This window comes from Saimiri boliviensis, chromosome 18, assembly GCF_048565385.1.
Source record: "Saimiri boliviensis isolate mSaiBol1 chromosome 18, mSaiBol1.pri, whole genome shotgun sequence".
NCBI classification, from domain to species: Eukaryota; Metazoa; Chordata; class Mammalia; order Primates; family Cebidae; genus Saimiri; species Saimiri boliviensis.
In genome coordinates, this window is record NC_133466.1 from 7,125,722 (window position 1) to 7,137,744 (window position 12,023).

The window sequence follows — 12,023 nt, forward strand, 5'->3', positions numbered from 1 at the left end:
GGTTGTGGGCTGAAGTCCTTGTTTTCTTGCTGGCTGTCAGCTGGGAGGAACCATTAGAGCCCCTAGAGCTCTCCCTCTGGTCCTCACACGTGGCCCCTGCATCTCAGGGCCAGCAAGCGTGCCTGCCACCCTTCTGGGGATCGGACTCCCACTGACTTTTCTTCCTGCTGCATCCCTCTTCTGCTCCCCGCCTAAGAGAGTTCTGTACTGTGAAGGACTCATGAAATTAGGTTCGGTCTACCCAGAGAATCCATGACAATCTTGCTATTTTAAAGTCCCTAAATTTAATTACATCTGCCAAGTCTCTCTGACCACATATGCAGCATATCCACAGACCTCAGAGATTAGGGCATAGAGATATTTGTGAGGCTCTTATTTTGCTGATCACACACATTGTGTGTGAAATTAGAAATAGGCACATTTGGTTGCACAACCAAGCACAAGGCCGTACCCTTTGGGAGGTTCTCAGTTCCTTGAATGGAGTATAGCTCTTGAATGAACAAGACTGTTGCAGTCATCGCCTTGTTATAATGAGGGCAGCATTGGGCCAACGCCTTGACAGAGTGATTCAAAAGTGGGTAATCTCTGTGGAGATAGGATTTTCTTGTTGTGTGATCAGACAGTTTCACTTCATGGAAACCACCAACGTCCTTATTTGTATTTTGATATTTCCACTGGGCATCTCTAAATTATCAGCAAAATGAGCCAGCCGGAAAGCTGTTCCGTAAATCCTAAATGAGTCTATCTTTTCAATACGTTTTAGAGATAAGTGCTAGGGATGGTGCCCAGAGTTAGGGAGAAAACAATCCTGGAAATAAGTGACTTTGAGGAGGGTTCATGCACCAAGGGGCTGTTCACAAAGGTGTGGATGTAGGAAACTGCGAAGTAGAAAGCGAGGTGTGGTACATGCAATAATGGCCTCCAAGAGGTCTGCCTCCTGTTCCTCAGAACCTGGAACATGCTGCCTTACATGAGAAAAGGGACTTTGCAGGGTGTGGAGGCTCTGAAGACGGGCAGACTCTCATGGATCACCCATGTAATCACAGGGGCCCTTGAAAGAGGGAAGCAGGAGTCTCACAGTCAGAGAGGCGATGATGAAGGCGGAGGGTGGGCAGAGAGAGAGCTGGAGATGCCACGTTGCTGGCTTTCAGGATGGTGGAAGGGGCTCTAAGCCTGGGAGGGCAGGCTGACTCTAAGAGCTCCAGAGGGCACTAGCCCTTGACATTAGCCCAGTGGTACTTATTTCTGGACTGTTGTCTTTCAGAAACGTAAGATGTGTTGTTTTAAGTGAATACATGTGTGGACATTTCTTATAGAAATTACACCTGTAATTTTATTACAGATAATGAATACCGGCAGCAACCTGGGGCTTCCTGCAGTCCAGCTTCAGCATCTTCTAAGCCTCAAGGGACAAAGAGAGGGACTAGTTAGAGGAACCACAAGAAGAACCATGGAGAGTCAGCCTTTTTTTTTTTTTTCTTTTTTTGAGATGGAATCTTGCACTGTCACTTGGGCTGGAGTGCAATGGTGCGATCTGGGCTCACTGCAACCTCCACCTCCCTGGTTCACATGATATTTCTGCCTCAGCCTCCCAGGAAGTTGAGATTACAGGTGCACACCACCAAACGCAACTAATTTGTTTTTTGTATTTTTAGTAGGGACTGGGTTTCGCTATGTTGGCCAGACTAGTCTTGAACTCCTGACCTTGTGATCCACCCACCTTGGACTCCCAAAGTGCTGGAATTACAAGTATTAGCCACTTGAGAAGAGCAGGGCTTCAGGCCCACAGACAGAGCCAGCTCAAGTCCAGTTTGTCAAAAGGGAGGTAGGAGAACATGGTGGTTCACACCTGTCATCTTAGCACTTTGGGAGGCCAAGGTGGGCAGATCTTTAGGTCAGGAGTTCAAGACCAGCCTGGCCAACATGGTAAAATCCTGTCTGCACTAAAAATATGCTAAAAAAAAATTAGTCAGATGTGGTACCACATGCCTATAGTCTCAGCAACTCAGGAGACTGAGGCAGGAGAATAACTTGAACCCAAGAGGTGGAGTTTGCAGGTCATGCCATGGCACTCCAGCCTGGGCGATAAAGTGAGACCCTGTCTAAAAAAAAAAAAAAAAAAAAAAAAAAAAAAGGGGGGTGAAGTGAGGCAGAAGAGTGAACCTCCAGTCTCCGTCTGGAAATCCCCATGGGCTAAACCCAAAAGAAGTAAGGCGTAGGAACCAGGAACCTGTTTGAACCCCACAGGTCAGCAGTACCCCGCAGGGTGGAGGACAGAGAGCAGACATGAAAGGCCAGGCTGACCACATTGTATACCATGCAGTCACGAGACGTGAGAAGTGGGAGCCCCTTGTGCTGAGTCAGAGGCAGACACATGTTTCTCTCTGGGCCACAACTCTCAAGATCATGCCTTATTGCAGCGGCTCCCCAGCTTTGCCAAACATTAGACTCATGAATGGAACTTGGAGAAAATACAGACATCCAGGGCCCACCCAAGAGCAATGGAATCAGAGGCTCCCAGAGAGGTGTGTTGACTTACTCCATTGTCTTCCTAGCTGCTCTTTCTATAGTTCTTTTCCTGGCATAGCAACTCCGTATCTTTGCATTATATCTTGAGACTCAGTGTCTTACTTCACCACAAAAATGTCCTTGGATCTGAGTCAAACAGATGAATCATTTGTCTATAATTCACAAGAAAGTTGCATCATATGAACCTTAGAATGGACTCTTGTGAAAGGATTTTCAAGCCTTACGTCTTCAGGTCCATAATAAATTAGGGGGGCCTTCACTGTATACCCACAACTCATTCAGCTCTTATTAGGAACTTCACAAGATGGAGGTGGCTTCTATTTGGCCTTTAGGAATGTAGAATTGTCTTAACCAAAAGTGTGATGGTCCCACATGGGTTAACTTGGCAAAGCGGTGGCGTTTCTTTGTCCACGGCTGTATTTAGAGTCTGATTTGACTCATGTTGTCGATTTTCTTGTGAGCTTCTATATTTTAAAAACGATGCAGTTCTCTTTGAAAAGTTTGAACTCAAGTGACCCATTCATTGTGCGATCGTATAATTTATTGTCGGAACTGAAGCAATTTTAAGAGTGAAAGGGAGCTGTGAATAACACGTTGGCCCCAGCCAGTCCCGTCCAGGGCACTCGGGGATGTGTGCTCACCTTTGCTGTTCATGACCCGAGGTAGGAGACAGCAACCAAGCCCAAGGGCTGCTGCAGACTCACCGCGCGCAGGCCAGCCTGGCTTCACACGGAGCATGCTCAGGTCTTTGGCAAAAGGTCCACTCTGGCCATGTGCAGTCATGAATTAGAGGAAGTAATAGTGAAGTGGGGGCCTACTAAGGGAGGTGATTACCTAAGGAACAGAGTGCCTGGGAAGAGGTGATGGTGGCTTGCAGGATGGTGGTAGTTGAGATGGACAGAAGAGAGGAGAGGGGCTTTGCAGGGTGGAATTTATGAGAGTACCTGATGGATGGATGTAGAGGAGTCAGGAGGGATTTCCAGGCATCTGGGCTGAGCAACCGGGAGAGCAGGGAGTTGTTGACCCACACGTGATTCTGGAGGCCAAGCATACCCTTCTTGGTGGCTTCTCCAATGGAGACCTTCAGCCCATGCTTCCTCATGCTCTTCTGAGATGGGTGGTATCCTGAAGACAAGACTCACCCGCGGCAGATATGAGTGTTTCCGAGGATAATTGGCAAGACACCCTGCACAAGCTACGCGCTGGTTCTCAGGGTCCTGTCCTCTCTGCCTGATGCTCGGCTGCAGAACCCCAGTGGCATGGCGCAACTCGTGCAGACCAGGCTGTTTGTGCCCTTGTGTCTTTGCCTGGGCTGTACTGTCTGCTGGAAATGCTCCTGTCCCTCCAACTTTCATGGATATTGCCGTACAATTATCTAAGGATGCTTGGTGTTCCACATCTCACCCTTCCATAGGCATCACCTGGGAGCAACCCAGGGTCTCAGCTCTTGCTTCAAGACCTGATGAATCCGAACCTGCTTAGTGAAAGGTCTCCAAGTGATTCATTTACCCCTTTATGTGTTGAAAGCATTGGAGATAGGTCCTACTCATCTGTCAGTGTTCAGCTCAGAGACCACCTTCCCTCCTCCAGAGAGCCGGCCCTGCCGTTCCCACCCTCCCCAGCTGCTGCAGAGACAGTTGGAGATTGAGCCCTGGCCACATTAGTAAGCTCATCTAGCTCTAGCTTCTCCAGATCCCATGACAGTTCGTCACTGGGCTCAGATAACAACACATCCTCCTCCCTTCGGGCTCAGAGGTGAGACTACCTTCCCTCAAGTGCTAGCCCCTGGGAGCCTCATTATTTCTTGTCCAAGCCTTTATCTCTACACAGGAAACTATGACGGCCCACAAAACTGTCCTTCATCAGAGGCTCTTCATCTGCACCCTTAGGATGAATTGTTTCTTTTTGGAACCTTGTCTGATAATCAGGCAACTCTCCTTTAGCGTGTAGATAATTTAAGTGTCTTTCCTGTATGTACAAATTGTGTACTACACATTTTTTTCCTTTACATATATAAATATTTAAAAAACAGTTTATGCCTCTCTTAATTCTATGTTTTCTTCAGGTACTGACCTAACAACTGAAAGCCCCTTCTATCAGCATTGGGGGTGTGTGTGTGTGTGTGTGTGTGTGTGTGTGTGTGTGTAACAGAGAATGGGTTTGCCATCAATGGAAATCTTTTTGTTGATTATATGGTTTAGAAATGTTTAAACAACATTGTCTTAAAACAGCAACGGTTACAAAAATACAAAACAAGAAACAAATAGTTGTAAAATATTGACTGCTCCAAATTAGTCAGTAAATGTAGGACTAAACTAATACAAATGTTAGGTGGTTTGAATGGCATGTTGTTTTTAATTTTTTTGTGTTGTTTTTTCAAAACAATTAAAATCATTCAGGTAAATATTATTACCTGTATAGATGTATGAAAACAGCTTACGGCATACAGAAATAAACTTTATTGTTTTAAACGCCTCCACCCATCTCAAACTTAAAAGGAGATATTGAATAAAAATGTGACACTCATATCATGTAATCTAAAGGGTCCAGTGATGAGGAATTGTATATATGAGAATTATATTGATAGATCTGTATTTAAAAATACTAACATAAAATTATAATGTTATACCAAACTTCAAGAAATGAAAACTGTGGCATCGTCAAGTAACATTAGCTAAACTAAGAGGAGCTAAATCAAGATGACTTTAAAGAGACAGCCCAGGCTACTGTGTCCTGCTGTGGTCCTGTGCATTCAGGGTCCTGCTGCTGGGAGAGCTGAGTGACACTTGCTGTCCTGGGTCCCTGAGCTCATAGCACCTCCCTCCTCCTTGCTGGGGACCTGATGACCCAGGGGACCCCTGGTACTTCTGGGCCTCTCTCGCCTGTGCTTGGAGAAGCAGACGCAAAGGAACTCCCAGGGAAAGACTGGAACTTGGAACTCCACATCAGCCAGCATCTGCCTGCTGAAACCATCTTCTTTTCTTAGCTCCTGGGGCTTTCTCTCAGTGGACAGAACTGCCCTCCAGCTTTCCTGAGCTTTTCCCTCACAGGCTAGAATCTCCTTCTAACAGAAGGAAGTGGTTCTCTCCAATTCTTTGCCAATGTCTTTGGCCATCTCCTTGTAGAAGCTTCGAATCTGCTGTGCACGTTCGTGTTTCTGAACATGCTGGGAAGTTTCTTCATCTCGAAGCTGTCTGTTTCCTCCTCGGGTGATCTTCTCCGAGGTTGCACTGTGTTCTCTTGCTGTGATTCAAGCAGGATTTGAAGCTTCAGCTACAGGTTCTGGATCCCACAATTTTTGTTATTGTTGTTGTTGTTGTTAAGATGGAGTCTTGCTCTGTTGCCCAGGCTGGAGTGTAGTGGCATGATCTCTGCTCACTGCAGCCTCTTCTTCCTGGATTCAAGCTATTCTCCTGCCTCTGCTTTCTAAGTAGCTGGAATTACAGGTGCATGCCACCATGACGGGCTAATTTTTTGTATTTTTAGTAGAGACGGGGTTTTACCACGTTGCTTAGGCTGGTCTCGAACTCCCAACCTCAGGTAATCAGCCCACCTCGGCCTTCCAAAATGCTAGGATTACAGGCATTAGCCACTGCACCTGGCCCAAGCTGGGAATTTTCAAACTGCAAAGATACTTTCTCAGTTTGGAGGCATTTGATTTCTCCTGTGAGCTCTTCATTCATGGCATTTTCTTCCCACAATTGTCTGGATATTTCTTGATTTTTCTTGACTTTCATAGAACACATTTAACTCACCATCACCCAGCACACTCTTCAGATCACCTTCTGACTGATAGATGGGTGGGCGGGGGCTGGGGGAGACGGTCTTCATTTTCTGCTTTCCTCTTTAGCTCTGCTTTCTAGTTCTCGTCACTGTGGTCTCTGGGGAAATCTCCTAAGCACATGGTGTCCAGCAAGTTTTCAGCCATAGATTTTAATTGGCTCATGAGATCTTTCATGACCGTTTTATTTGTGCATTCAAAAGTTCCAGCTTTTCTTTCTCCTCCTTTCTTCCCTGTACTCTCTGCTTCCATCTTGCAATTTCTTGGTGGAACACCTCTGGACTTTCTGCAAAATGAGTGTTTTCATTCAAACCACCTGTTATTTTCTTCTGAAGTTTTTCTCCATCTTTCTTTGATCCTTTTAAGATGTGTCCTACATCAGTGACTTGGGAACATTTAGGGGGCTTGTTTTTCCATGCTTTTTCCAGAAAGCCTCCTGTGTCCCGCAGGGAAGACCTGCTCAGATTTGTATTAATGGTTGGCAAGCAGAGGGATTATAACATTCAAGATCTGGCCTTCATCAAGGTGACTTGAGGGCTTCCTTGGCCTGGGTCTTGACTGCCGTCCTTCTACGTGTTCTGGCTGCCTTCTACATGGACATCCTGATGGAAACAAAGTGTTTTGCTCACTTGTTTTCCTCTGTCATGAAATGTGTCATCTCCTGATGATTAAGATCACTAGAGTAGCACAACTCAGGACCTCCCAGGGATGCCCAGGGACCCCCAGGGCTTCTCTCAAGCCATCACCAGTTGGGCAGCCCCCAGCAGCTTCAGAGTGACTAGAGAGACATTTTGGGGGAGCAGCAGCCCCTCCGTGGCTCTCCCTCTGCTTTCCTACAATTGGCCACTTAGAACCCTGCAGTGTTCTGTCTCTAATGCAAACAAGTGCTTGGTAACCAGGACAATCAGCTGGACTGGGAGAGGGGAGCCAGCTAGGTTTCTGACTTTGCTCTGCTTACTATACAAATAATAATACACTAATGAAAAAAGTGGCAGAGAACACAAACAAATGGAAAGACATCCCATGCTCATGGATTGAAAGAATTAGTATTATCAAAATGATCAGACTGTTCAAAGCAATCTACAGATTCAATGAAATCCCTATCAAAATACCAACATCATTTTTTTCCACAGAAATAGAAAAAAAAAGTATAAAATTTGAATGAAACAAAATGAGATCTGAATGGCAAAAGCAATTCTGAGAAAAAAGCAAAAAGCTGGAGGCATCACAGTATCTGACTTTAAAATACATTACAAGGCTATGGTAACCCAAACAGCATGGTATTGGTATAAAAATAGACACATAGTCCAATGGAATAGACAACCAAGAAATAAATCCATATACTTGCAGCCAACTGATTTTCCACAAAAGCATGAAAAGCATACAATGGAAAAAGGACACCTTCTTTAGTAAATGGTGCTGGGAAAATTAGTTATTCACATATAGATGCATGAAACTGAACTCTTATCTCTCACTATGTACAAAAATCAACCCAAGGTGAATTAAAAACTTGAGCATAAGACCTGAAACCATAAATCGATAGAAGAAAACATAGCAAAAACACTTCAGGACATTGGGCTAGGCAAAAAAGTTATGGCTAAGACCCAAAAAACACAGGCAACAAAAACAAAAATAGACAAATGAGACTATATTAAACTAAAGAGCTTCTGCACAGCAAAGAAAACAATCTAAAAAGGGAAGAGATGCCCTTTTGAATGGGAGAAAATATCTGCCAACTATTCATTTGGACAAGGAGCTAATATCCAGAATATGCAAAAACCTCAAGCAAGTCATCAGTAAAAACAACAACAACAAAATAATCCCATTAAAAAGTGGGTAAAAGACAGGAATAGACATTTCTCAAAAGAAGACACACAAATGGCCAACAGGTGTATGAAAAAAGCAGCTCTGCATCACTAATCATGAGAGAAACGCAAATTGAAATGCAGGGAAAAGGGGCATACTATTGATGGGAGTGAAAATTAGTGCAGCCACTACAAAAAGCAGGATGAAGATTTCCAAGAAGTAAAAACAGAACTACCGTATAACTTATTTAGTGTTGAGGTGTATATGAGCTGTATTGTGTGGCCTCTAATACGTTGAGGTCCTAACCCCCAGAACGTCAGAATGACATTGTCTTTGGAGGTGGGTTATTTACAGAGGCAATTGAGTTAAAATGAGATAATTAGAGCTGGCCCTAATGCAATATGACTGGTGTCCTTATAGAAAGGGGAAATTTGGACACAGAGACGGGCATAGAGGGAAAGTGACACGAAGAGATACAGGAAGGAGATGATCATCTACCAGCCAAGGGGTGAGAGGGTTGGAGCCAACCCTCTCCTCGCTGCACTCAAAAGAAGCCAATCTTATAGACACCATGATCTTGGATTTCTAGCTTCCAGAACTGTGAGAGGACACATTTCTGCTGCTTTAAACCACCCAATTTGTGGCACTTTGTTATAGTAGGTAGTTCTGGGGAATTGATACAGGAGACAGGGCAGGGGAAATGGTGACTACTAGGAAGAGCAGAGACAGACAAGGTGAAGCAAGCCAAAGGAGTGGTTTATGAGGGCACACATGCACATGTGAGTTAGTGTATGAGGGTGCATGTGTGTGCATATAAATGCATGTGTGCACACACACGTGTGTCTACGTATGTCTATGCATGTATCTGGATGTGTGACCCGCACACATATACATGCAAGTGGGTTGTGTGTGTGCATGTGTGTTCTTGGGATCCTGAACTGTCTCAATCCCAATTGCAGGGCTGATTTAGAGAGACACTTAAGCACGAGTGACCCCGGCCCCTATCACAGTGTTGGGTAGGGTGATGGCCTCTTGTTGTGATGCAATTGCTGACATGCAGCAATCAGGAGCAATCGGTCATTTTGGCTCTAGCCACAGACATAGTTGAAGGGCTGGGCTCCAAGATTCTCTTCTAGGGAGCCTCCCAGGCTGTTGCCTTTTTTCCTGGGCTCCTTCCCTAGAAAGTGGCTTCCAGAAAGTGTGAGCAGCCTGGCTTCCAGTTATCTTTAGATTCCCATAGGCTGACATTGAAACGTGATTGGGATTTGCTTTGGGACCTGTACATAACTTGAGAAGACAGAAGTCCCAAGGTATGCAAATTTGACCCAGAATACAAGTCTGATTGCTGAGGACCTGAGAATTAGAAAAAAGACGCTAATTCTTTAGGATGAGCTTCATCCAGAGGATGGGAAGGCAAGGAGCACCTGCAGCACTGTTCACAACTACCAGGGTCATGAGGAAGCCAAAGGAGGGTACCTTCTGAGGCAGGCATCCCCAAAGTACGGCCCACAGGCCACATGCGGCCCCCTGAGGCCATTTATCCGGCCCCCCGCCGCACTTCAGGAAGGGGCATCTCTTTCATTGGTGGTCAGTGAGAGGAGCACAGTATGTGGCGGCCCGCCAACGGTCTGAGGGACAGTGAGCTGGCCCCCTGTGTAAAAAGTTTGGGGATGACTGGTCTGAGGGAACGTCTGGCCACTCAGCTGGGCTCTAGCCCTCTGAGTCCTCCCCTATTCCAAAGCTACAGTCTGCATCTCAGGCACAGGGAATCAGGGATTAGTGATGCATCAGGATAGGGGGTTCACCTCTCTGAGCCTCAGTTTCCACATCTGTAAAATGGGCATAGTAAAACCAATCTTCCAGGGTCACAGGGTGTAAATGAGATGACAGATGAAAGTGAGCTTTGAAAACGGTGCCATATTTCCCAATTAACTAATTACATGCTTTGACTGAAATGAAAAATAACCTCTTCCAGCACCAAATTGGGTGGAGTTTACCATCAAATCGTAAAGGTGTTTCTCATCATGAGCTTTACAAGGAGATGGGCTATAGCAGATAAGCAATCTTTTTTTGCTTAAGAGCTCATTTTTTTGCTTACTGTTCTTCATTCGCTCCCACTTCCACTTTCTGTCCTTCAACCAAACCTCTTTCCTCCAGACCACAGGCTTTCCTGGATCTGCGTTTCTGACCTTGTGCCACTCAGACACACATATGCATGCTGAGTCCCAGGTCTATGTCTGGAGAGTATGAAGCCATAGACTCAGAAACAGCTAGAGAGAGTCAGATGTGGTAATCCTGGGCAGTTTTGCCATCTGAACATGACTTTGAGAAGTGGGGAGGGGGCGGTTACTCATAGCACGTGGAACAAAAGCCATGTCAGTTCCAGTTGCCAAGATGTCATCACCTTGGCTATGACCAAAAATGGTCCTTCCCCTAATGTTAGATTTCAAGCAGAAATCACATGTCCAAACTCCACCCAGGAGTTACAAAAGAGTTGCATAATAAGGGGTTTCCCCTGCACTGCTTCAAGACTCACCCTTCTGTTTTGCTCTTACAGAAAAGACAGATTAACATCTGGCCCAGATTATCAGATTCTTGCATTTGTTCAAATTCAATTAGCTGCCACCAGCTTCTGTACCATGAGTGCTGTGTGTGTTCTGTAAGTAGGAGGTTCCTGGATCATTTCGAATAAAATTCAAATCAAGAGCTGTGGCCTCTGGTGTGTGGAAGGAGGAACTGGAAACTTGGAGGAGCCCCTAGGTAGCATCTGGGGCAGCGTTTATAATGACTTCAACCAAACACGACAGGGTTGTTGTGGCCAGAGAATAGCACCAGAAAACAAAAGACCAGGGTTTGAGTCTTGGTTCAGTTTAGTACTTGTTTCATCACTGAGCTCTGCACTTGGGTTTCTTCTTATGAAAATGGAGACATGATTATCCAGGAACCATATTTTCTTTGCAGACCCTCTGGCTCAAACATATTTTCCTTGGAGTGCTCTGCTCAAATAGCACACCCACCCCGGGTTACTGACTTCACACAATCCCACACTTCCAATAGATCTACCCCACCCACAGCCACCAATGACCTGGATTTATGGAGGGGAAACTGAGGCAGAAAGTGATTAAATTGCATGCCCAAGGCCACAAACAGTGCCTGACAGACCGACCTGATGACGGTCTCTCAAAAATAAAATGTGGCAAAATATACATTTTTTTGTTTCCTAAAACAGGTTTGGAATTGGATGGGAACATGGAAAAGAACAAAGAAGGAAGGCAGGAAAAGAGTTTTGAGAGTATCCACTTCACCCTTTGTGAAGGAACTTTTCTTTATCATGCAGACTAGACAATTCTTTTTGCAAAAGAAATGCTTCCTGCTTACCTGGCTGTGAAAAAGTCAGAAGATTGGAAGAAAGGACACTGGACTTGAGAAGTCAAAGGCTAATTTTCCTTACCTTTGCTCCATCCTCCTGAGGTCCACCACTTTTGCTCTGAGCGAGCCTCTCTTCTTTCTAGAACAATTCTCAAAATGTGGCCCACAGACTCTGAGGTCTCTGAGAACCTTTCAGAAGGATCCTCACTGTTAAGACTATTTTTACAAGGATACAAATCCATGCTTGACTTTTTGACATTTGCTGTGATGGTACAAAAGCACAGGTGATTTTGTGATGTGGTGCTGAACCAGAACCATGTGAACCAGAACAGCTGCACTAAACTGTACTGACAGTCACTGCACTCTCCACCACCACCGTGCACTTGCAGAAAAAAAGAAAGAAAAATATCAGTTTCACTCAAGAATGTTCTTTTTTTTTTTTTTCTTTTTTTTTTGGACAGAGTCTCGCTCTGTCACCCAGGCTAGAGTACAATGGTGTGATCTCGGCTCACTGCAACCTCCACCTCCCAGGTTCAAG